Here is a 26534-nt window from a genome sequence, read left to right as displayed (position 1 = left end):
TTAACTACCAGTTTGGCATTGATCTTCACAGAGATTTTAATTGGAAAAGACCAACAGTAGGCTTAAAGACAAATCTACTAATATTTATAGAGTGAGAGTATATGAGAAAACCCCTTTTATGACATAAGTGATTACAACAGATGAGTAAGTTATAAAATCTAACGCTTGAGGCATAAAATGTAATGTTTAATCATTTAGTGGTATCTGCATGCAAACAGAATCATCATTTTATAAGCCTACAATTTTACTATTTCAACATGGAGTATTACAATTATTGCCTATAGTTGCAAAGGTTTTAATTAAAAGAAATACTAATACTGTGATTAGTGATAATTTCCTGCTTGTGTGGACAGGTGGTCCACTGCAGTTTGGGGAACAATGCCCCCATCTGCACATAATGAAATTAGCATTCTATAATCTATCACATTATTTGAGAATTTTTCCCTGTATTATGTGTTTTAGTGTTTTCTTCACATATGAGCTGACTGCAAATAGATCAAAAGTAAAATTAAGTGATATGAAGGCAAATATGAAAAAAGCAAAGCAGCAATCTAAGGGATGTTATAACTCATTAAAGACATAAACTAAAAGTATCAAAAGCATGGGGTTTAGCTTAACCTTTTGCCAACATGTCAAATCCCACAAGGTTGGTTGATTTACTTGAGGAATTAACACTAAAAGTTTAGTGTCCAGGACAGTATTTCAATAAGGTAGTTTATGGTTAGTTTCAAACTAAGTCATGTGATAATGTAATATTACATTGCATAATGATTTACTGAAGAATGACAATTTGGAAACGTAGTTAAGGGGATTTTAGGTGCTTGATTGTGGGGCAGGACCTGGAGAATGAGCACAGCCAATTACAGATCTTCCTTGTTAGGAGACCTGCTATTGGTCCATCATGGAATTTGTATAGACCACTATTATTGGGGAGCTACTGAGAGAAACAGAGCCCCCTGGAAAGAGAGGACAATCTCAGTATGCACCCAGTCTAATCCTTATCTCTCAGGGCACCAGTGAGAGCAGAGGACAGTGACAGACAAGAGGCAAAGAATAATAAAAACAGAGTTTTGATAACTTGTGATTGTATTGAAAATCTTACAATATTGGTGTTTTTCTTAAAGCCTCAGATGCTGGAATTTTTTTTTTCTCCTTCACAAGGAAGTTTTTAGCCATCATGGTTTCAGAGAAAAGCTTGAACAGTGTAATTTGAATACACCCTGAAGAATCAAAAACTCTGCCATACTACTCTTCTGTAGTGAAAGATTTCAGTGGAGCCTGCTACAAGTTTTTGTGCATGAGCTGGTACAGCCTTTGCATACTGTCTGGATCATTGTACCATGTGTTAAACTGGGAAAGGAGTGACTACCTTAATGTCAAACATTGAGTTTAGTCATCTTTACTGTTTGCAACCCTAATGCATGAGCACAACTGCCAACATGGATATGGGGAGGAGGGAAAAACAAACTCTGGAATTTGCATAAACCACCCCCATTTTCCTGCTTGCACACCCTGCCCTCTACCCCTTACCCAAGTCAGATGATTTAGAGAACAGTTACACTTAGCATAGATTACACCGATATGCCAATAATGCTCCCATATTTCCTTATAATGCGTTGTCTAAAGCATATCACCTCCCTTTATACAGTTCATAAGTCAAATCCATTATGTTCTGATACTTTAGACTTCAAAATTTTTGTTAACGAGATAAAATTACATTTACCACTGATCAATAAGGATAATAAGCACAAATGTAATCTTTATTTTTTTTAAATTATATTTAGCATGATTTATCTGCAGTTAATCTCAAATATAATAGCAATATCACATACATGTAAAAAGGAAAGAGTCCTCCACGTTTATCTGAGTTTATCTTTCATCTTCCATTGAAATTCCACTAAGCCCACACCATAATTACTCCAGCTTTGCTTCAGTTAAAGTAACTCCAATAGTACAGTTTGGAAACACTTTGTCACATGCCAAACAGTGGGTCGTAAATCTCTTGACAACATAAATTAGTCACTAACTAAAATAAGGGGCAATGATTAATCACCTCAGAGAATACTTGGCAGCATTATCAGTCACTGGAACTACTATTACTTACTGACAAAAACCCCACAATAATTCTGGCACATGCTTCATCACCTTGCATAACCCAGGACATAATCCCTATGAACTGAAAGGAGGTAAAATGCCCCTAAGGTATATCTTGGTTACGCCAAGATAGATAGCAAGTAAAGGAAGAAACTTGCCAGTGCACAACTGCAGAAATCAGACTTGAATTTTATTAGCAATTGAGAGCATTTTAAGTTGGCTACTCGAGTAGTACTGGCTATAATATATAAGAATGATGTTCATCGGAACAAATGAAATCATTTTCAAAGCCATAATTCTCTGTTATATTTTTTAGAGTTTTTGTTCTGTTTGTAATATTGTTGTATTTTATGGCTACAGTGTTCTTTAATTTAATTTCTGGTTCCCCATTCATAATATATAATATTTTACAGCATTTTATATCCACAGATTTCCACAGTAATTTACAGTATACAATCATAAAATATCCTGCGATGAATAATACGACATATACCGTTGCTTCTTAGAATGTCATGAAACAAAACCAATTTCAGTTGCAAAGGCAGTTCCATTAGAAACAGCATAACTGTGTGAGCTCCCAATACAAATAACAGTGTTTCTGACCTTTATACTTTACAGGCAAGAGATAAAAACCTACCACAACTCCCCCCAACAGAAATGGACCTGAAGATCCACAAGTCAAAATTAGATAAACTAGGGAAGAGCAAACTAATTCATTTTAAATAACAATCAAATCTTTGTCCATAACTAAATTCAAACCATTATTAGGGCTTGCATGTCCCTGGCCCCTGGCCCTGGCCTCTATCTTATGCGCCTGTGCAGGACCCTAAACACAAGGTCTACTTAAGTCTATCTCTGGAGATCCCAGAGTGTACTGGAAGGAGTGGAATCATGGCAGATCTGGGCCCTTATGATAGGGAAAGCATGCTTTATTCTTTGTGTGGGTGCAACGATGGCACACTATCTCCATGTAGAATCCCCTTTGGTGTAAAATGTGTCCTATCTTTTGATCAAAAGTCCTACTCATTCTCAGTGCAAGTGCCATCACACTTATGCATTATGTTGGATACATATAAGACACAATCTTCCGAAGACTTGCACTGAGTGTCCATGAGAAGCTGGGTCACCAACCCTTTAATTTTCATTACATTTAATTCATAATTAAATGAAGCTAATGATGGTGGTAGAATAATTTTTGAATTTCCACAATTTCCTTTAAGACTGTGTTAGGTGATAAACTTCTCAGGAAGTGTACTGAACAACCATACACCAACACTTTAGGATGGTTGCAATCTGAGAGAAATCATCAGCTTTATTTAATTCTTGTTTGTTGATCAAATGGAAATGATATCCTTGTCATACTATTTTACACGTCCTTGGATGGCATCTTCAACAATTGAACACTGTGGACCAGATCCTGAGCTGTATATAGAGGTTAAATTGGAGAAGTCAGTAGAGCCATGCTGATTTACACCAGCTCAGGATCAGTTTAATATTCTGTTTTCTTTTCAGACATAGAATTAATTGGGCTATTTCTTATCTCAGTAACCTCAAGGTAAATTAATAGTGGCGCTAAAGGGTATAAAAGCAGAAAGGAGCATCAGAGCCAATAGTACATTTTCCCCTGTATGTATGTATGTACCTATTGTCAGGTCATTTCCCATCTTTGACTACATTCATGTTAGTGATGATTCTTTAATCCATCCCTTAAATATTTTTTTCCATTCCTTTAATTAGAGCATCTAGTAGTGGGCTTGTTTCTTTTCCTGATAAAATGTAAGTAACTCAAGAGTACAGCAAAAGCTGTGTTTCGAATATTACAATTCAGATATACAACATGAAATTTACTTTCTGTGCACGTTAATGGATTTCAAGCTTCAAATTCCCCTTTCATATTCACAGTAGTAAAACTTGAGCACTCAAACGTTGATGGAAAGCAAACATGAAAGGGTCATAAACAGTTGGAATTCAAATTAATATTTGTAGAAGTATATTTCCAATATCCATTCATCTCTAGCAATTATTCAGTGTTAACTATGTTCCTGTTTGTCTATGATCTGATTCTTTTCCAGGTCCAAATAAAGCCTATGCACGTATCACTGGTACATCTAACCTGCTTGGAAGCAAGAAGAATCAGAACTCTCTCAAGAAAATCGTGTGAAAACTCCTTCCCAATTTTGCAAACTCCTGTGGATCAGATAGTTTGACTAATCATCCACATTTCTTAGTTCATTTTGAATAGAACATACATTCTTATTCAAATCTTTAGGCTATTAGCACTTGTATTTTGCACTGGTTCAATTAAAACAGCAAAGAAAGCTAACCCAGCACAGTACTTGAGAGTTTGTCTTTTATATCAATCTTTATTAAGTTCATTGCAGAAAAATATTTTCTAACACATAACACAGTAGAGAGAATGTTAGCAGTGTCTCGATGAGTTTTGACAGTAATGGAAATCTGTTCTCCTGGACTGTGTAGTAATTTCTTCATTTGAAACTATTATTTGTCATATGGTTTTCAGTATTAAAATTGCTTACTCCAGCCATGTGAAATTCAATAAACTATGTATCTAAATTGTCGAGAGTGGAAAACTGTGTGATCTGTGATGGGCACCTTCCCAATTTTATGACCTGTGACAAGTGAACACTAGTTTTCTACGATGGTTGCAAGACGGAAATAAAGCAGAATGACTTAATTTCATTCTTTACTGGCATTCTCTTCTTAACAGAACCAAGTGGATTTATGTAAAATGCAATTATATCCACCATAAACTTTTTGACCTTCACAGAATTTTTTACCATCTCCACTTAGAGTCTTGACTAGGAGCCAATTGTGCATATTTGTTCAATAATTTGAAATTCTGCCTGCTCTGCTGGTTACAGTTATGAAATTGTTGTTCTGAGGCAGACACAAATGCCTGTGGTGTTATGTAGTGACCCATAAATTCTCTCAGCAGTTGATTCACATGAAAGTGCTATCCAGATAGAATTAGATTATTTAACTGGAACCATTTGTTTAAGGCTCTGGATAGAGGCAGAATGGCTAGTAAGAGTAAGTAGCATTTCATCACAGGGTTAGGTAGTAGGTGTCTGTATATTCAATAGTAACCAAATTATCAACTTCACTTGATTACAACTGCTGCAGCACTGAAACACATCATATTGGTTTATTATCCTTTCAACCATCAAGAAATTTCAGTCAGCTGGTGGACAATCTCTGCATTATTTTCAGAATATCTGTTTTCACAGATTCTTCAAATCTTGTATGAAGTTGTACCCTGCTACATCTGTTAGGGGGGAAAAAAGTGGATGTTTTTGCATAACTGCTCCATGTCTTCAGATAGGTATTAACTACATCTGTAGCGCATGATATTGCAATGTGGTACTGTTACCCCAAATTCAGACTTAAGGTACTCCACAATGGCCTTCCTACCCTAGCAACTCAATTATCAGTTTGGTCTGTTTTGGTGTGCAGCAGGAGATGGCCAACTCTAGAGGAATTTCCCAGGTTTTACCAAGGAGTTTGTCTCTGATGATCAGAGGACTCCTCAGAGAAGGAGGATACTGATACAGCCTTCTGCTCAATGGATTAACATTCAGGCAGTACTTTATTTGAAAACTAAATAACCTTTATTTAATATATAATATCCCCTGTTACAATATTTCTAATACATATACAAAAGGAATAAACTATACACATAACTGGCATAAATTAGAATATAAACAAACTCTATCAGCATATATACATATTCAAATATCAAATACTATAATATTCAATACCCACTACTATGATACTATGTAATAAATATATACTATACTGTTAACATAGTTTGATACTATACTATACAGTTTAAAATGGTTACATACTGCATGCAGTGGCTAGTCACATACAGTATGCTGACAGCAAGGCATTAAAACAATAAAACATTAAACATATAAACACATATACACACAGACATCCAGCTTTATTAATTCAGGCATAAACACTTCAATAGACTTCTATTAAAATTATTAGGCTTACTTCTTCCGATGTCTTCTCTCCTTGTGGGTGGCCCTTTTGCTCTGCCAATTGATGCCATCCGCCATTCCATTGCTCCCACTTCAGCCTTCCTTCTCTCTTTGTGACTTCAGCTCTTCTTGATCTTTCTTCCTCTGGCGACTCCTCTGCTCACTGGCACCTTCCACCCACATAACATGGACTGACTGAAGCCTGCCAGCACTCTGCCTTATATACAGTTGGCCCACCAATCAAAGCCCTTTAGACTGTGGACCTGATTAAGAACCTGAGCCTTTAGAGCTGGACCTGTTTGAAGACCTGTGTTCTACCAGACCTGTGTTCAGGTGTTTGGAGTGACCTTTGCTTCATACCATTCTGCCTACCTGCCATGGGCTGAACATTCTAAGACCTCTCACGACTTTGATTCCTTGCTGCTGCCATTTTGTTTTCCTTTACTGTGACCATATTAATTATTTAAACTCCTATAATTTCCAAACAAATTACATGTTTCTATACACCTTAACATTGTACTTCACTGACACCAATCCAATTTCACTAATTTACATCAAGCCCAAATCATGATCTCTCCCTGTTTCAACTAATGATGACACATAAGCACCATTGATTCTGGACAGCAGCTAGTGCTGAATAGCATTTTCAGCTATACAGGGAGTCCTCGGACTTATGACAGAATTCGTTCCTCAGAATTGCAATGTAAGTCGAAATGTTGCAAGTTAAAACTGCTTTTCCCATAGGAATCAATGGTATGAAGGGGGGGATTGGTTCCTGAACCAAGGCTTGATACATTATTTTCACAATAACTCAGATTTTTGTACTAAATTAATTACAGATGACTAGTGTTGTGACATCAATGTATTTACTGTATACTATTTTGTAAACAGCATTCAAATAAGCATATAAACTCACATATGCTGCTCAGAATGCTGGAAACACAGGCTCAGAAAGACAGGAACAATGGTATTCATGCCAATCACTGTTCAAGCTTTCTGATTGGATGAGCCCAGGGCTGGGAGCCAATCATAGATTCATAGTTTCTAGGGCTGGAAGGGACCTCAAGAGGTCATTGAGTCCAGTCCCCGGCCTTCATGGCAGGACCAAATACTGTCTACACCATCTCTGATAGACACTTATCTAATCTACTCTTAAATATCTCCAGAGATGGAGTTCCACAACCTCCCTAGGCAGTTTATTCCAGTGTTTAACCACCCTGACAGTCAGGAACTTTTTCCTAATGACCAACCTAAACTTCCCTTGCTGCAGTTTAAGCCCATTGCTTCTTAGTCTATCCTTAGTGGCTAAAATGAACAAGTTTTCTCCATCCTCCTCATGACACCCTTTTAGATACCTGAAAACTGCTATCATGTCCCCTCTCAGTCTTCTCTTTTCCAAACTAAACAAACCCAATTCTTTCAGCTTTCCTTCATAGGTCATGTTCTCTAGACCTTTAATCATTCTTGTTCCTCTTTTCTGGACCCTCTCCAATTTCTCCACATCTTCCTTGATGCTGTGCAATGCTACCCAGCAACAAGCTACTCTGCTGCCTCAAAGCCAATCCAAAGTGACCCCTTTCAGCTCCATACCAGTATAACGCAACCATGAAGTGATTTCAAGTGAACTTTATGCAAACTGAATGTCATAAGAGTGAAACAAGAGTCATAGGGGCAAAACAGGCAGTCAATTGAAAAGCATTGTAAGTGGCATCCAACATAAATCGAGCATCATAAATCTGAGGACTCCCTTTATTCAGTACACAGAAAGCAGCTGAAAAATCCTCTGTACCATGATATGCAACATATATGGAAAATATTTGGCCATTCTTCCTTAAATCTGGGGGGGGGGGGGAAATGAATGTATAACTCTTCACATAGCAGTAGTTCCACTGTTGCTGGTGCTATTATATTAGCGAATGTCATCAGATCTTCATTCAAACAGCTGTGTGTGGCTGAGAAGGTAGTCACTGTAATCACTTGCTGTATATCAAATAATCAATAAAATCTCCATTGAACATTGCCATTTATTATCAAGTTAAACCAAAACCAATGATACTTTTTCATTTGTGCATAGATTTTTTTCTTACTAGTAAATAAAAATAAGTAAGAGAACCTCAGTATACCACAAGGTTTCCCACTTCTATCACATTATTTTATATTATGGATATCTTGTTTACTTATGCCTTCAATAATCTTCAGAGCAGAGAACAAGGTAGAATAATCACATTCCCAGTGATATTATTAATTAAGCTTACTGCAAAGTTTTTCCTCATGAAAAAGTTTACTAAATTAAATCCAGATTCTGTTACAAGGAGCAATTGTGATTTCCTGCTTTCTTCCTTTGAGCGAAGAACTGAATAACTTTTCAACACCATGCTGAGGTGTTGGCCAAATATGTTGAATTGCTAGACCGGTGGTGGACAACAGAAAGGACACCACTCTTAATACTGATTATGTCCTAATTCTATTCCCCCTTTTTCCATTATCCTGCTTTTTTGTTGTTTTGTCTAGACCAATTAATCCACTGTCATTAAACAACATTTTCATGCAAGTCAGTTTGATATACACTATAAATAACATTAGAGTCTTAATTTGGTTTGTACTTCTGTGTTCACATCCAACTCCTATAGTCACATAAAGTTTCATAACATCTGGGCAAAATGAAATACAATTTTTCATAGATATAGCATTATATATATATATATGTATATACTACTACTTATTTTCAGAATGAAACTGTTTAGACAAATATGAAGGGAATTCTAAATAACTGGCATTTATATTTCATAAGGATTTGGGGTGCATTCGGGTGTTATGCACAGTGAGGTTGAAATTCACTAACCAGGTCACCAGAAGTGAGTTTGGAAAGTTGTAAAATAATTTTATGGAGAAAGTAATTGTTATTATGAATGTGGGCCTGGATAATGTGCTGAGCATCTTCGTCAGCAATTAAGACCACGGGAAGTGAGAGTATTCACCACTTTGCTAAATAAGGGTCTTAATTTTTCAGTTAATAGAACATTTTCAGCCATTTTTGAACATGTTATTGGAAGTACTATACTCAAAAAGGATTTCTGTTGGAATTCAGCATAAATCACCTGGACCATTGTTTTAAAATATTACTAGTTTTCCACTCTGGTGGAGATAATCTAGTAGTTAGACTAGTGAGTAAATATTTGACAAGAAATACCTTTCAAGTAATGAAATTGATAATTACGGTTTTCTCACACTGCAATAATTGAATATATCTAATTGCCTCTTCCATTTAACTTTAATGCTAGGTTTCAAACTGGTGAATGGACAGGAAAGCAACATTAGAGAGATTATTCTACTTTTGCTTTCCCTCCTGTACAATGATTTGAACTCAAGCAATAAAGTTAAATGGAAAAGGCACTATACTAGATTTTCAATTACAGCAGAGGCAGGGAGCCACAATTATCCCTTTCATTACTGAAATACTCCTCATAGCTGCCCAGGCAAAATCCCTGCTGCTGCTACTGCTGCTGTTCCTATTGCTGTGACTGCGGTTCTTAAATTGAAGTGCCCTTGAAAGCCGTTGAGGTTAAAAGTCACAAAACAAAATGAAAAAAAAAGTGGGAAATCTATATTTTAAAAAATTGGGGAGAAAAGGACAAGTACACAAACCTTTTCTCTAGCTCAATGGTTCCCTCTTTTCTCTAGCTTGTTGAGAAAGAAGCACTTACATTTTTACAATTTTTTTATATATTACAGTGGCAACAATACTGCAATTAGGCTGTCTACTTATATTAAATATAAGTGGACTGGTGCATATTTTAAAAAGGCATACAATTAGAATTTGGTCTACTAGTCTACAGTTTGGGGCAATGGACATCAACTAGTTGTGAACAGTAAAGTACATTTTATCTTTCTCTCTCCTGTTTTCTCTTTTGATGTTGTTTTTGCTACAAAATGCCAGTATATATAATTCTGCTGAATAGTTCTAATTTTAGGGTACTGTAATGGGGTGTATCAACCCCACATTGGACCAGTGGGGAAGGACCAATCACTGTGGGCCCAGGATGCCAAGCCCCTTTTCCCCTGCTGTGCATGTTCCAGGTAGAAGAGCCAGATAAAAGGAGACAGCTGAGTTCAGTCAGGGTTGGCTGTGGAGGAGGAAGGACGTGTACTGCAGGTTCCTGCAGAGGTGCCTGAGACACTCGAGGCAGTAGAATCCAAGGACCTGGACTACACTGCAGGTGACTCGCTGACTTCAGAGGCTGCCAGGGAAGCCAAGCCACCGCCTGCTGAGGAGGTGCCCAAGATGCAACTTGTGGTAGGAAGTGACCCAGGGAAGGGAGTAGAAGCCAATGCCTGAACCCTTAGCAGGGAGTTACCTGGCTTCACTGGGCCCCAAGTTGGAATCTGGTGGAGAGGATGGGACCGGGTTCCCCTGCCACCCTCATGGGCCACCAGGTGTGGCTGTCGTAGGGGCTATAGACTGTTTGTTTGTTTTTCTTTGCCCAGGGGCTACAGACTGATCTGTAGGACAGATTGTCCTGTCCTGTCCAAAGAGGCCACGACTCCACTTGTGGGTATCAGTCCCAGCCCAGAGGCTCAGGGGCCATAGACTATTTGTTTACATGGCCCAGCCAGGGGACCAGAGCCCACCTTGCTGCAACTCCCTGTATTAGCAGGAATGACAATGACGGTGTGAGAGGGTGTACCAATCCTGCACTGGGCCAACAAGGCAGCCCAGCTTAGCACCCAGAGCCCCTGTCACCAAGTTGTCCCCTGGCCAGTTCACTTCAAATTTGCAAAAAAAAAAATATTTCTTATTTGCCCCAGACTTACCTACCAGTTTTGAAAATGATATGTTTATTTGTGGAAATTAAGATGTGGGGAGTCACAAAACTCAGACTTATAATGCAAACTCACTTGCGACCCTACCTAAACTAAATCTATAGTACAGCCATGGTCGGCATAATTTATGTAGCTCACAGGGGTGAGTAAACCAGCCCCCTGAGTGACATAAGTTACACCGACATAAGTGCTGGTGTATACAGCTCACCTGTCAGCATACAGCATCTTCACCAGAAGCTCTGCAGTGGCACAGCTGCATCAATACAGCCACCCCACTGCATCACTGTACATGTAGATGTGCCCTCAGATTCATAGATTCCAAGGCAGAAGGGACCATTGTGATTATCTAGTCTGAGCTCCTGTACAACACAGAAGATAGAATTTCCCCCAGAATAATTCCTAAAATATTTATATTTTAGAAAAAACATGGAGGATCCACCACAACCCGTATAAAACTGTTGTAATAGTTAATTACGGTCACTGTTAAAAAGAATGGCTCCCGTTTTAGAATCTCCTTCATAAACTCAGCCATGAAGACTGATGCAAATAATTCATTTAGTTTCTCCACAATAGTCTTATTGTCCTTGAGTGCTCCTTTAGCATCTGGATTATGCAATGGCCCCACTAATTGTCAAGTAGGCTGCCTGTGATAGAGGGCTTTTCCTTCACTCCCTCCCCTGTTTCTTGCCATGCAGACAGAAAGCAGAAGAGCAGAAGTCCAAACTGCAGACAATGCAGTGTTTATTCGGGTTTGTTCCAAGTAAACATGTCCATAGCTCTACACGACACAGAATCTGTTTCCCAGTGTTCCATTCCCAGCCATGACACCATAGAGCATTTACCCCATGTCCCCCTTCCCAGCTCTGACACTGCAGACTCTTGTCCCATTCCCCATTCTCCAATTTCCTTATTCCCATCTCCTCCTTCTTAGCAGGCCCAAATATACCTGCAATATATGCTCACAGTCCCACCTCTTACAATTTAGGGTCATGCTCCATTTTGGGTCTGAGGTTTAAGTCTCACCTCTTTTGTACCCCATGGGAGGGATAAGGAGTGAGGTTGTGCTACGGTCAAGGACATATCTTTTAGTGTTTTATATTTCTCCCCACCCCCTACACCCACAAGTCCTTTTGCCCCTCCTGACTGGTTGCTTCACTTTGCCTTGAAATAGGGGTTGAGGCAATCTTAAAGTGTCCTCTCCAATGACACTTTAACTTCTCTTATCTGTTCTCATTCTACTATCAAATCCATCTGACTAGGCAGAAGCAACATCAGTGTCTGTCCTTTGTTTACACGTTAGTATGAGTATCAAGAAGTCAAACCCAAAATTAGACCCCAGGCTACCAAACAGACCTATATACTAACAGCCTGCTTCAACATTTGTTTTTGTTATTACGTTTTGAGTCTTTGGCTAGCTGTTCTTCAAATTCTTTTTTGGCCTTCCTAATTGTATTTTTACATTTCACTTGGCAGAGTTTATGCTCCTTTCTATTTTCTCAATAAGTATTTAACTTCCACTTTTTAAAGAGTGCCTTTTTGCCTCTCACTGCTTCTTTTACTCCCAGGGACACTACTTGTAGAACTTCTCTACTTCTATTCAAAAAGTCCCCTGTTTATGTATCCAAGGATTACTTTAGCACTTTTGGTCACAGAGTTGCACTGGGTGCTCAGACTCACAGATTCCAAGGCCAGAAAGAACAATTGTGATCGTTTAGTCTGCTTCCGGTATAACACAGGTCATAGAACTCCTCTCAAATAACTCCTGTTTGCATACTATTTTGTATACTATTTTGTATGATTTCATGTGATTAATTACTATAACACCAAAATCTTTTTCAGAGTCCCAGCTTCCCAGGATAGTATATTCCATCCTCTAAGTATTCTTTGCTTCTAGATGAATATATTAATATTTAGTTATATTAAAACATGTTAATTAGACTCAATTATTTTCAGCTTCATGAAATTGAAAATATATATATATATACAGCAGCAAAGAATCCTGTGGCACCTTATAGACTAACAGAGGTTTTGGAGCATGAGCTTTCGTGGGTGAATACCCACTTCCTCAGATGCATGTCTGAGGAAGTGGGTATTCACCCACGAAAGCTCATGCTCCAAAACCTCTGTTAGTCTATAAGGTGCCACAGGATTCTTTGCTGCTTTTACAGATCCAGACTAACACGGCTACCCTCTGATACTATATATATACACACACACACATATATATATTCTATTTGTATATTATAAATATAATCAAGTCATGATAATTTGTAGTTAAATTACCATTAATTTTAAGTTCTGTGATCAGTTCCTACTTATCTGTCAAGATGAGGTCTAATGTAGAATTCCCCCATGTTGGATGCAATATTTTTTGAGTTAGGAAAATGTCATCTATAATATTAAGAAATTTGGAGAATGTTTGTACTGGCAGGCATGAGATCTCCAACATATGCCACTTAAACTGAAGTTCCCCCATGATCACAGCTTTTTTTCCTAGACATAATAGATAGATTCTTAAGAAGATGGTCAACCAGTTCTTGGTGTGATTTTGTCGTCTGCAGCAGAAACCAACTAACACCCCACCTTGGGCTATATTTGTTAAGACATTGATCAATAAACAGTCAAGATTATTTTCTTCTGAGATGCCAGTCACTCAGAAACAGGTAATGCCATTTTTGACATAGAGTGCCACTCCTTCTCCTCCTTTTTCTCATTCAATCCTTCCTAAATAGGTTATAACTGTTGATTTTAACATTCCAGTCATGAGAATCATCCCACCAGATTTCCATAATACCGATTAGATTGAATTTATGCTCATAAATAAGCATTTCCAGTTCCTCTTATTAGTTATCAAGTATCCTAGCACTAGTATGCAGACCATTAAAGAAAGACTCTTCTTCACATCCTTTGGTTCCTTGAATAATTTTGGTCTCAACTTCTCGATTTTGTGATAACTGAATGTTCTGGTCTCCCTCATTTCTTACCCTTCCTGTTTGTCATTAGTTTCACATTGTCTGGGTATACCGCAAGAAGGACAAGAGACTTGTTATGGGTTTTAATCAGGCCGCAACTTTATTATATAGATGTCTGGGACTATCCGGCAGATAAAGTGTACAGTGCAGGCAAATCCATGCTTATTCAAATAAATTTTCTGGGGCTTCCACCAGCCCCCCTATGTTTCCATCCAGGTTCCCCAGCTGACCCGTGGCTTGGAACTTACCATCCACCAGCCTCGTAAGAGGGTTAAGGAGGGCTATAAGAATGGGAGGAGGGGTTGGCTCCCTGCTGTACCAATCATAGGAGTCCCCAACCCACTCCCCCGTTCTATTCTTTTATCCAGTACCTCGTTTTAAGTCCTTTACCAGCCCATTTATCTGGACACTGGCTCCCCTCCCTATGGAGTACCTGCACTGAACATTCACCACAAGGAGGCAGCCAAGCCTCCTCCCCAACCCCTGCCATGTTCCCAGACATCTCCAAATGACATCTTGGCTAGCAGCCCTACTGGGGAGAAAGAACCCATTGTCCCATGTGTGATTGTCAAGGGACACCAGCAGCTTCATTGTTCTTGATCTGGTACTACAACAACTGCCCTTAATGGAGGGCTGCATAGGCGACACACTCTCTGGAGCCTTGAATTGACAAGTCTCCTTAAAAGAAAACAAAATAAACAACTTTTAAGCTGGAGCCAAAAACCTGCATTCCGCAGACCACATGACATTCTGAGGTTCCAGAGAGCCCGCGGCTTATGTAATTTGGCAAACTGGAAATGAGACAAGGTGTCTGCAATGCCATTATCCACACCCGGCACATGCTTGGAAGAAAAAACAACACTGAAGGTTAAGAACTGGGAAACAAACACCCTTACCAATTTCACAGCCCTGTGCAATCTGGAAGTTTGGTGATTGATAACCTGTACCACTGCCACGTTGTCGCACCAGAAGCACACCCTTATATTAGCCAGCTCCTATCCCCAAATTAATAACTATTTATCTCTCCACAATGATACTCCATTAAATTGACTTAGAAAACTTTCCCACACCCACAAGTCTTTCTTCATCTCTATAGTGACTCATATATAATGGTTTGGCCTGGCTATGACTGCCATTGCTGCTGCCAGCCAAGCACAAAATGCCCGGCCTGGGGCAACAACCCTGCTGGCAAAGTTCAGGGCAATGCCTAGGTAAGTTAATGTAGTGGCAGGGCCTTCTGTTTTGTCCTTTGCTAGGGGTTCCCCCAACTATTTAGCCGTGACCTGAAATGTGTCCAACAGGTGAAAACACTCATTTGACCCGGCTTGCTCTGCAAACAAAAATTATGCAAATAATGCACTATTTGGTTTAGTCCTGCTGACTGCACCACTCCCCAGCTCAACATTGTACTGAATCTCTCAAAAGCTGCACAGGATACTGAACAGCCATGGGCATAGACTTGTCGAAATAAAATTGCTGGCATTAGTCATCTTGCAAACACGCGTGTATCAAGAGGGGTTGCGAAAACAGCCACCATTATTAAATGCCCAGCAAATACTATTACATGCCCGGGGCCACTTCCGAGCTTGTTGTGGTATGAACAATCCCCTGGTGCCCTTGGTGTCATCCACTTCAACCACAGTGTGTGATGCCACCTTATCCCAGTTTGTGTTGCTGTCCTTAATCGAAACTGCTCATTATAATTAAACCAGGACATGCTACCAAACATACTGTTATTGCAGCCCTAAAGCCTATGCTCAAACATGGCATCTGTTTGGACAATTGTCGGTCAAAAGGTCACATTGGTATGGTGTGCAACACCGTAGTGTCGTGTGCCTATTCCCGCTCTTTTCCTTGGTCACCTAAGGGTCAGGCTAATGCCGTGTGCAAAAATACCAGTGTGCCTGTTCTCAAACCTTCTGTCTGATCAAAAGGTCAGTACAGGGCCGTGTGCTATTAGTGGGCCGTGTGCTACTTGTGTGCCACGTGCTACTGCAGGGCCCTGTGCTACATGTGTGCCGTGTGCAGCCACTAGTGTGCCAGGTGCAGATCCTGTTTATGTAGAGGACACCAGCTCGGAACCTGGTTGGTGAAGGCGCTAGGGACCAATCAGCCACTGACATGAGTAAGAGTGTCCAAATAAAACTGTATCTCATGCCAAAATCTGCAGGAGTATCCACGGGTTAGCTGGAAGGCCTGATCACCCTTCCAGCCAGGGTCTCCTCCGGATTTAGCCAGCTTGTGTCGTGTCATTTTTCTTTGGATTACTTCCCCTCCCCAATTCGCCATGTCCTTGGTGTCTGTACTGCTGGTCAGCTACGCCTGGAGTGTGGTATGTGCATTTTAATTTCTGTAAATACTCTGTTTGTTTAACTTCTCCCTTTTTTCCCTTCCCTAACTTGGTATCAAGTTGTGTATATAGTATATGAAAGTCAAATTGTTGTATTAATTGCTATTGTGGTTAGTTGGTGTATTTTTATAGTATTCAATTAATGAGTGTATAGTTTATTTGGTTTGTGTATCTGCTCTGGTTTTTAGTGAGCAGTTGATTATAGACTGCTTGGTTCCTTGTTGTTGGATGTAAACAGATTGTTTCAAGTTGTGTGTATATTCTTGTTCTGATAGTGTTGTTAGTTGGTAAAAGTGCTCCTCCCCAGCCCACGTTGCAACTCATTCCCCATTAATAAACAACCACTTGGTTTTGAATTGCAATCTATTTTTCGTTTTGATTTTCCTGTCTCAATCAAATCCTTACTCAAACCTGCATCTGTCTCGGACAACTGTGTGCCCACCTAATTATATCTGTCTGCTTAACAAAGGCAGGTCTGCTGTCTGGGTACGCCTGTACTATGACACCTGCATAGATGAGGAAGGCAGCCTCCCAGTTTTTCCCATGTTCTAGGCACCCTTGGCCTCTTGGGCAGTTTGCTCTTTTGCTTGCCTTGCCCATGTTTACTGTTTGTTAACACCTCCCTCTGCCATAGGGATATTATATCCACGAATTTGCCTCTCAGGATTTTATATTTAGTTGTACTGAGTAGATGAACTCCCATCGGGTAAGCCAACCTAGCATAACCGTACTCAGGACTGCATGGAGGGAGTTCCGCAGAGCCCTGCTCCCCCATAGCTTTCCCGGGAGCGTTTACTGTGTCCCATGCAGTTACATGCCCTGACGGCCGATGTGTTCCCATGTGCCCAGGGGCTTCGTTCCCAACATGGGCTTTGCTACCCTTGCCGGGGGGCTGCCCTTGTTTGCTGCCCAAACTTGAGCCCATTCTCAGCTTACCCTGTCACATCTAGCTGCCTGAAGCTGCTGTAGTAAATGCAAATTAGTTTGCAGCAGCTGTGTAATATCATCAGTGCCCCCACAGAAGGTGCCTGGACATTCTACTCCTTGGCCCAGAGTATTTACTACCCCAATAAGCTGACTCCTGTCCCCCTCAGGTGAACTCACTGAGTGACTGGTTGAGCATGGTCCCTGCACCTGGCTTTGGCTCCTGCAAATGCCACCCCTTGCCAGGCTGGAAGGCTGGATACCACCTCTGCCACCCATTCCCCCAACCTCTATGTGGTTCAGATTACATTCAGTCATGGGATTAGCATTACCACCATCCCTTGTGTTCAGTGGAAGCTCTGTAATGCTGTGGAGAAAACCTCAGAAACAACATCACTGACCATTTGCTGCACAACTTCACTGACTACCCCATTAATCCACACAACCTGCCCACCACCTGAATGCGTGGACACTTGCCTTTGGTCATTTGCCTCCCTCAGTCCATGAGGCTGCCCTGGGTTATGCCTTGGATTATTAAACACACCACCGCGGGCAGTAGCAGCCCCCGTACTTGTGAGCCCCTTTGACCCTGCTGCAATGCTGTCTGTCTTGGCTCCCCTTCAAGCCCATGGGCTCCATTGGGACTGCCCTGCACTGCAGCCTTTGCCTGTCCAGTAAAAGGTACAGGCACCTGATCAACAACCTGCACACAGCCAGAAAGAATTGCAGCCTGATATATCCACTTGAAGCGTGGCTGGTACATGAAACAGTTAAATTACCTTGCCTTGCCTTGCCCTCTCCCTCACCCCCCAATGCACGTTGAAATCACCCCCTTATGTCCTACTTGTAATTTGCCTCTCCCTGCCCTTCCCTGCCTCTGGGGCCAGGGGGAAACAGGCCCCCGTTTTCCTGAGCTCACCCTTCTCCGTGCTTCCTTGCTGGCTTCCTTGCTGTGTGGACATAGAGATGTGGCCCACTCAGGTTTTGTACATTTATGCACATTGCCTGGGGGGTGGGGGTGGGGGCTGTGAGTCATTGCTGTAAAGTTGACCACCGAGCACCTTTTTCAGCAGTTTCTGACCCTCTTCCTCACCACCCCCCTCCCAACCACAAAGCAGAGGTGCCCTTCTTTGGGCAAGCCCAGACAAATTCTGCCCCCACTTTAGTGTGGTGCAGTCACTCTCCTGACTATTCTAGGCAGTCTACTGACAGGCAGCAGGCTAGAGAGTAGCATTCTTTGTTCTTTCTCACACATACAGTAAGTCCTCACTTAAAGTCACCCCAGTTAACGTTGTTTCATTGCTCATCAATTAGGGAACATGCTCGTTTAAAGTTGTGCAATGCTCCCTTCTAATGTCGTTTGGCAGCCGCCTGCTTTGTCCACTGCTTGCAGGAAGAGCAGCCTGCTGGAGATAGCTGGTGGGTGATTGGAACCAGGGTGGACCAGCAGCCCCCTATCAGCTCCCCGAAGTTCCCTGTGCAGCAGCTTCCCAGCAGGCCAGCAATTGCACCTGTTCCTCCCCCCACTGCCATGTGCAGCTCCTGCCCTCTGCCTTGGAGCTGCTCCCCGAGGCTCCTGCTTACGGGGGGGGGGGGGAGATGGAGGGTGTCCCTGCCTGCAGGTATATGGGATCTTGGGGAGCAATTACCACACAGGTGGGGTGCCAATTAATTTCTTTATTAAAGGAAAAAGGAAGTGGTGGGAATTTAACAATGAAATAGGATGGGATGGGGTGTATAGGGTGTTTACAATAGACAATGATGGGAGGGTTCTTCTTATTGAACAGTGTAGGGAGTTCTAACAGTGGGGTACAGTAAGTGGGGTTCAGCACAATGGGGTACAGTACAGTCAATAAGCATATCAAAAAGAAATGCAAAATAAAATGGTAGCTTCTATATAAAATGGTCAACAATCTTAGATAGAATGTATTAAGTGGTTGGTGGTCTTATACATAACGTAACACAATGGTATCAATGCAAATACAAAGTATATTAGAAAAGTGGAAGCAACCACTTCCACTTATAATGGGGTGTTATAATTACAAGTAAAATGTGAATATAAGTGAAATTATGCAATGTAACGGTATAGAAGAAAAGTAATGACTTAATTTGTGAGGCTACGATAGCAGATAATCTGTCAAGGAACAGGAGGGGGGAGGGGAGTGAATGATTAGTGGCAACTGATGAGAGGAGAGTGCGGCTGGAAGCAGCGAGGGACTCTGAAGCCCTGCAGGGTAAGGACAATGGAGCAGCATGATGGTGATCTTCGGTAGGGGAGGGGCAGCGGAGAAGTGTAAAGAAGGGCTAGAGAGAGGTTTAAGCAACAAGCGGACACCAAAAACAAAGGAAAAAAAGCGGCAAATGGTTTGGGAAGTTTCACAGGGGGAGAAGCAGCAAGGGGTTTGGGAGGTTCGGAGTGTGATGCAGACGCGGAGGGGGAAGCAGCAAGGAGTTAGGAAGTTCGGAGAGAGGGCAGATGCGGGGGGAAAAACAGCAAAGGGTTATAACAGGGAGACACAGAGAAGCACACAGAGGGGGAGATTGGAGCGGGGGAAAAACAGACACGGGAAAGTTCAGGGAGAGATCGGGACAGCGAGAAGACGAATTTAAGCAGCAAAAACCTTATCTATCTTAACCAACGACTAGGCAAAACAACAAATATCATAATTCTAAGCAAAACTATAACAAGTAACTATACGGAGCAACAAAACAGTAAACTATAACAAGGCAGGTGAACTTACAAGCTCTACAATCTTAAACTATGACTTATTAAACTAAAAAAAAACCAAAACCTATGGTGCACCTTATGCTATGGGGAAGTCACAGAGGGCAGAGTGGTATGTGCCCAGAATACAGCTCCCAAGGAAGCCAAAGGATGGTGGCTGAAGCCAAGGGATACAGCTGAAAGCAGGGAGCCCGGAGGCAAAGCCCACAGGACCAGAGCTTAGCAGCGGCACAAACTTATTTTTAGCAGCAAAGCGCTGCGGAGTTTAAGAGAGGTTTTAAGACACAGACCAAGGTTTAGCTTGAATCTGTGTGCTGAGTAAACAGAGCCAGCAGCTAAAATAATAAAATAAAAGTAGGGAAAGTTTTACAGAGGGATTCTTACCAGTCCCCAAGGCAGCAGCAAAGGCAGAAGCAGCAGCAACATCAGAAGAAGCAAGGAGGGCTCAGTACAGTCTCAATAAGCAGGAGATCTCTCAGGTAGCAATTCATTCTTCGTAGGGGGGTGTTCAAAAAACGGGAGTACGCTCAAAAAATAAAACAAGAGCGGAGAAAGGACCCCCCAGAACCCCTGGCTGATCAGACCAGGCAGCAATGCAGGAACCTTTCTGATGTTTGTTTCAAAAATGTCTGTTTTTAAAGGCAAACTCAGGCAGTTTCCCACCAATAATCCTGATAGGCTCCCTCTGTCACAGGGGCACAGGGAAAAACTGCAGGTTAAGCACAGAAACATGTCTGGGCAGAGTCCTGTGCAATAGGTGACTCAAAAGCACATGAGGCCTATGACTCATGCCCAGGATCTTAAAAACACAATAGGTCTTGCAGCTCTGGACATTGCCTGCCCTACACCAAGCCCAGGCTCAACGAGGTGATAACAGGACTAACCCTTTAAACAGGACAGTGCTCCCATTTAGCATGCAGCACAAGTGGCCATCCCTTTGAGAAGGGCAATGGCTCTTGTTAAACAACTCAAGGGGCCCTCCCTTGGAGAAGGGCAGTGGCCCTGGTAAACAACTTAACAGCCAGGGAAGGGCGGCCACAGGAGAACAAAAACAAAATGGAGTATGGGAACAGCTGTAAGAAACAAAATGGAACAGACAGAGGGAAAGAAGAGGGAGGCTAATGTCAGGGTGTCCTCCTTCCTCCTGTTCCTGCAGCCCACTTACCCTATCTTCCATAGAGCAGGGGGGACACACAACAGAGGGAGCTGCCAGGCAGCAGCAGCTGCAGTCCAGTCTCTGCTTGCTGATCTAATTAACAAGGCAGTGTACTTCAGACCCCGCTCTTCATACTTAAAGGGGAAATGCACATCTGTATCTCACACACACACACAGTGGGTGTGTGTCTTTGTCTCTGTCTGCCCTCCCACCTTTCCTGCTGCCTTGTAGAGTGTGAGAGTTAACCCTTGAGGGCTCAGTCAATTGCTAGTTCATTTAGCAGTGAGGCATTCCCTGGAAAATATTTCACCCTCTGACTCCTCCACCTCAACCAAGCTTCACAATCATCATCGCTGTGTACCAGTATTAAATTGTTTGTTTAAAACTTATACTCTGTGTGTGTGTATATATATATATATATACACACACACACATGTAGTGACAGGGTCAGGCCAGATGGTTACAAGAGAGTGTTCCTACTGGTAACCAGGAAGTGCGTGGGCAGGAGTGTGCATATATATATGAGGAGGTGAGGGGAAAAGTGATGCCAGAAGTGTAACAAAATATTTGTGATGAGCCAGAATAGGGGCAGCAACCTGGCACACTCCAAGTAAACATGCACCAGGGTCTCCCTCACGCCGCAGAAGGGAACAGGGGTAAACCATGCCAAGTACACACCCGTGCTCACAGCCCCATGAAGGATCCGCCAGCTGACATCCCTGGGGGGCCCTCAGGACCAGGGTGGAGTATAGGCTGGCCCACTGGGGCTTCTCATCCTGTAGAGGTGGCAGGAGGTCCCGCCACTTTGCGTTGGGGCGGGATGCGAGGGTGAGGAAGTGAAGGGTGTGGAGCACAAGAGTGTATAGATATTTCCTTGGTGTGGTCTGGAAACGAACCGGCTGCAAGTTGTACAGCCAGCTCATGGTGAAGGGGCAGGGAGGCCAGTTGGGTCCATGGGGTAGGTGCCAGATGAAAAGGACCAGATGGCCTGGGGCATGCCCTCTCGCAGGACCCAGTCCAGGTAGGTCCAAGCAGCGGGCAGCAAAGTGGCCCTCACCTCCTGAAATTGGGGAGTAGGAGACCTGGAGAGCCCCATGCACTGAGCGAGCATCAGGGGATTCAGCCAGTCTCCCCAGTCATAGTCCAGGAGGTCTCAGAATTCTGGTGACTTCTGCCAGGACCAACCTCTGGCACACCGAGGGGGACTCCATCACCTGCACACGGAGCTGGGGGTTGTATAGCAGGGGCTCCGCGAGGAGATCTTCTCCCTCGCTGGCCACCACGAACCTGGTCACTGAGAACAGCTTCCAAGTCTGGAGAAGGTCCTGGTAGAAGATCAGCAGACCAGAGAGGTCTCGCAGAAGACTGCTTGGATGAAGATAAAGGAGCTGCTGGTCATATTGGACGCCTCAGAAGCAGTGCAGGAAAGCGTGCGCCAGTACTGTCCATGCCAGACTACCTGCACCATAAAGGAGACTCTGCAGGGCCTAGAGGTGGAAGACATGGACTTGAGTGTGTAGACACTTGAGGCCCTGCCCCTCCTCCTCCAGGGGAAGGTGGAGGACACCTGCAGAGACCCAGAGCAGTCCTTGCCAAAAGAACTCCATAATCACCATCCAGAGGTGGTACAGGAAGGCCGGGGCCAGGACCAGGGTGTTGAGCATGGCTGGGACTAGTTGATTGAGTATGAGTGCCCTCCCTGAGAGGGAGAGGCACTGGAGTAGTCCTGTCCATTTTCATAGCCGCTCCGTCACCCTGCCCATCAAATGGTACCAGTTTTCCGGCGGAGATGGATGCATGGCAGAAAGGTAAATGCCGAGACAGAGCAGTGGACCCACACTCCCTTGGATGGGTCAGACACCACCACCTGCCCCCTTCTCTGCTACCTAGTTGCTGGCTGGCTGCTGAACCCCGCCCCCACCTTCAGTTGCTGCTGTTACTCCAGCTACTGCCCTTGGGGGAAGGGAGCTGCTGGCCCGCTCCCCAGAGGAGGGGAGTGAGGGACCCCAGCCCAAGCCATTGCTGCTGTGGACGTTACCACCATCACAACCATCTGAGCGGGGTCCCTCCTGCCTGTCCACCAGACTACTACCTGGAGCTGCTGTGTTTGCTGCTGGGGAGTTGCTGGAGCCCTGAGGAAGAGGAGAAGAAGAGGACCACTTGATGCTGGGGAATGCACAGAGGCTCTGAAGACCACTGTAGAGGGGGCGCTTAAGGACTGAGTAATTTTCAAACTGTGCTCTTGTGGTGGGGTTCTGGACTGTGTTTGTGGGGACACCGGGGTGTGAGGTGGAGCGTGCCCCCTGGTCCATCTGTGTCCCCCTTCGCCTCTACCACCACTGTCGCACTCTCCAGCACCCCCATTGGCTGTTTACCATCTGCCCAGAACTTCTGCCTCTGGGACTGAGCTGCTCACCTGGCTTGCCATGCCCGTTTCCACTTAACAGAAATATTTTTTTCTTTCTGAATAAATAAGTCAATTTTTTCAGCCAAACCAATTTTCTAAGCCAAAGATATGGGAGGACTAAAATAAGGCTTTCGAGTGTAAGTTTGATTTGCCTTTTTTATAATATGTAACCCAAACACCACTGATGATTTAATAGCAAATAATACTGTTTTCCAAACAAACATAGGGACAGAATTTCCTTCACACTCCCTTCAAATAAGGAGAGGTTTAGGCCCAAAAACCTACAGTTCTTGGGGAATCCATGGGAGGCATTATGCAAATGCCCTCTCCTTCAAACTTCCGCACACAATCTCCCAAATCCGATCCCATGGCATGGTTTGAGGACAGCAAGGTACAATAGCAATGAAATGGCTGACCCCAGGCCAGGTGTCTGCTAGGTTTTCATCTGCACAGAGGTGGAGAAGGCAATCTGACCCACAGTATGCTCATAAAGAGAATAAGGAGTCTATTTGACTTTGAAAATAAAGTCTATTTACTTATTAGAGGGGTAGCCTATCATAACCTTAGTCCCAGATTTGGACCTTAGCGTCCAAAATATGGGGGTTAGCATGAAAAACCTCCAAGCTTAGTTACCAGCTTGGACCTGGTACCTGCTGCCACCACCCAAAAAATTAGAGTGTTTTGGGGCACTCTGGTCCCCCTGAAAAACCTTCCCTGGGACCCCAAGACCCAAATCCCTTGAGTCTCACAACAAAGGGAAATAATCCTTTTTCCCTTCCCCCCTCCAGGTGCTCCTGAAGAGATACACAGACACAAGCTCTGTGAAACTACACAGAGGGACTCCTCCTCTCTGTTTCCAGTCCTGGAAACAAAAAGTACTTTCCTATTCCCCCAGAGGGAATGCAAAATCAGGCTAGCAATCCAACACGCAGATCTCCCCTTGATTTCTTCCTCCCACCAATTCCCTGGTGAGTACAGACTCAATTTCCCTGAAGTAAAGAAAAACTTCAACAGGTCTTAAAAGAAAGCTTTATATAAAAAGAAAGAAAAATACATACAAATGGGCTCTCTGTATTAAGATGATACAACACAGGGTCAATTGCTTAAAAGAATATTGAATAAACAGCCTTATTCAAAAAGAATACAAATCAAAGCACTCCAGCACTTATATTCATGCAAATACCAAAAAAAAGAAACCATAGAACTTGCTATCTGATCTCTTTGTTCTTACACTTAGAAACAGAAGACTAGAAAGTAGAAACTACTTCTCCAAAGCTCAGAGAAAGCAGGCAGACAGACAAAAGACTCAGACACAAACTCCCTCCACCCAGAGTTGAAAAAATCCGGTTTCCTGATTGGTCCTCTGGTCAGGTGCTTCAGGTGGAAGAGACATTAACCCTTAGCTATCTGTTTATGACAGGCCCCCCAAATTGCAGACAGTGGGGAAGCTCACTGGCGGCGATTTCCTTCTAGAACTTTAAAATAAACAGATTAATACAACACATGCACCTTTACATATACCCCTAAGTATATAACTAACAGACTTGTACATTTTAAGGGGCCTTGACCTGGTCTTGAGGCTTTCCCACTCTTTGGCATACCTCACAAGACCGGACATATTTGGCAACGTCCTTGCCCATCCCCTCCCAGTGGAAGGACTTCCCCAACCGGTCCTTGGTTCTGTTCACCCCAGCATGGCCACTGGGATGATCATGGGCTAAGCTTAAGAGCTTCCCCCGGTACTTAGTTGGAACCACCAACTGTTTTTGCGGCTGCCATTCTTCCCGGTGTCCACCAGAAAGAATTTCCTTGTATAAAAGTCCTTGGTCTATAACAAACCGGGATCGATTAGAAGAGCTGAGAGGCGGTGGGGTGCTCCGTGCCGCCGCCCAAGCTTTCTGAAGGCTGTCATCTGCTTCCTGCTCAGTCTGGAACTGTTCCCTTGAGGCTGGGGTCACCAGTTTTTCCTCAGACTGTGGACTTGGGCTTGGTCCCTCTGGAAGCGATGTAGGTGATGGGGTTGTTTCCGTTGCTGGTGAACCGCTCTTCGCTGGTGCACCTGAAGGTATTTCAGGCTCTGGCTGAGCCTTTTGGGTATGGCTGTCTGTTGCTTCTGCCAGTTGTGGCTCGCTGGCGCCCACTGGCGTTGAGTTTGAAGATGTGGTTGCACTTGCTGGTGCTGGTTGCTGTTCCAGTTCCGGGCCTGCGACTGGAGATGTTGTGGCTGTTTCAGTGGTAGGCATGGAATCCGGGTCCACTACCTCTGTCTGGGTCTCTGGTAACACAGATGGGGCGTCTGTGGACGGCTCAGGAACAGGAATGGGTCTGGAAGCTTGCCTGGTTTGGCTACGTGTAACCATTCCCACTCTCTTGGCCCGCCTCACCTGGTTGGCCAAGTCTTCCCCCAGTAGCATGGGGATAGGATAATTGTCATAGACTGCAAAAGTCCACATTCCTGACCAGCCTTTGTACTGGACAGGCAGTTGAGCTGTAGGCAAGTCTACAGCTTGTGACATGAAGGGGTAAATCGTAACTTTGGCCTTTGGGTTGATGAATTTGGGGTCAACGAAGGATTGGTGGATAGCTGACACTTGTGCCCCCATGTCTCTCCACGCAGTAACCTTCTTTCCGCCCACTCTCAAATTTTCCCTTCGCTCCAAGGGTATTTGAGAGGCATCCGGGCCTGGGGATCTTTGGTGTGATGGTGGTGTAATGAATTGCACTCGCATGGTGTTCTTGGGACAGTTGGCCTTGATATGTCCCAGTTCATTACACTTAAAGCATCTTCCATCTGATGGGTCACTGGGCCGAGGTGAGTTACTGGAGACAGGTGAGGTTGAAGGGTAGGGTATCTGTGGCTTTACTTGGGTGGTATGTGGGGTCTTTGGCTGTCCTCGGTTGTAGGGTTTATGGTCTGTGTGCCCCCTGGGGTAATCGTTCCCCTTGACAGTAGCTTTCTTGCTTTCTGCCAGTTCCATCCATTTGGCTCCAATTTCCCCCGCCTCAGCGATATCTTTGGGATTTCCATCTTGTATGTACCGTGTGATGTCTTCAGGAACACCATCCAAGAACTGCTCC

Source organism: Gopherus flavomarginatus, chromosome 3 (genome assembly GCF_025201925.1).
Source record: "Gopherus flavomarginatus isolate rGopFla2 chromosome 3, rGopFla2.mat.asm, whole genome shotgun sequence".
NCBI classification, from domain to species: domain Eukaryota; kingdom Metazoa; phylum Chordata; order Testudines; family Testudinidae; genus Gopherus; species Gopherus flavomarginatus.
The sequence above is the reverse complement of the archived record's forward strand: the minus strand, read 5'-3'. Positions refer to the sequence as shown.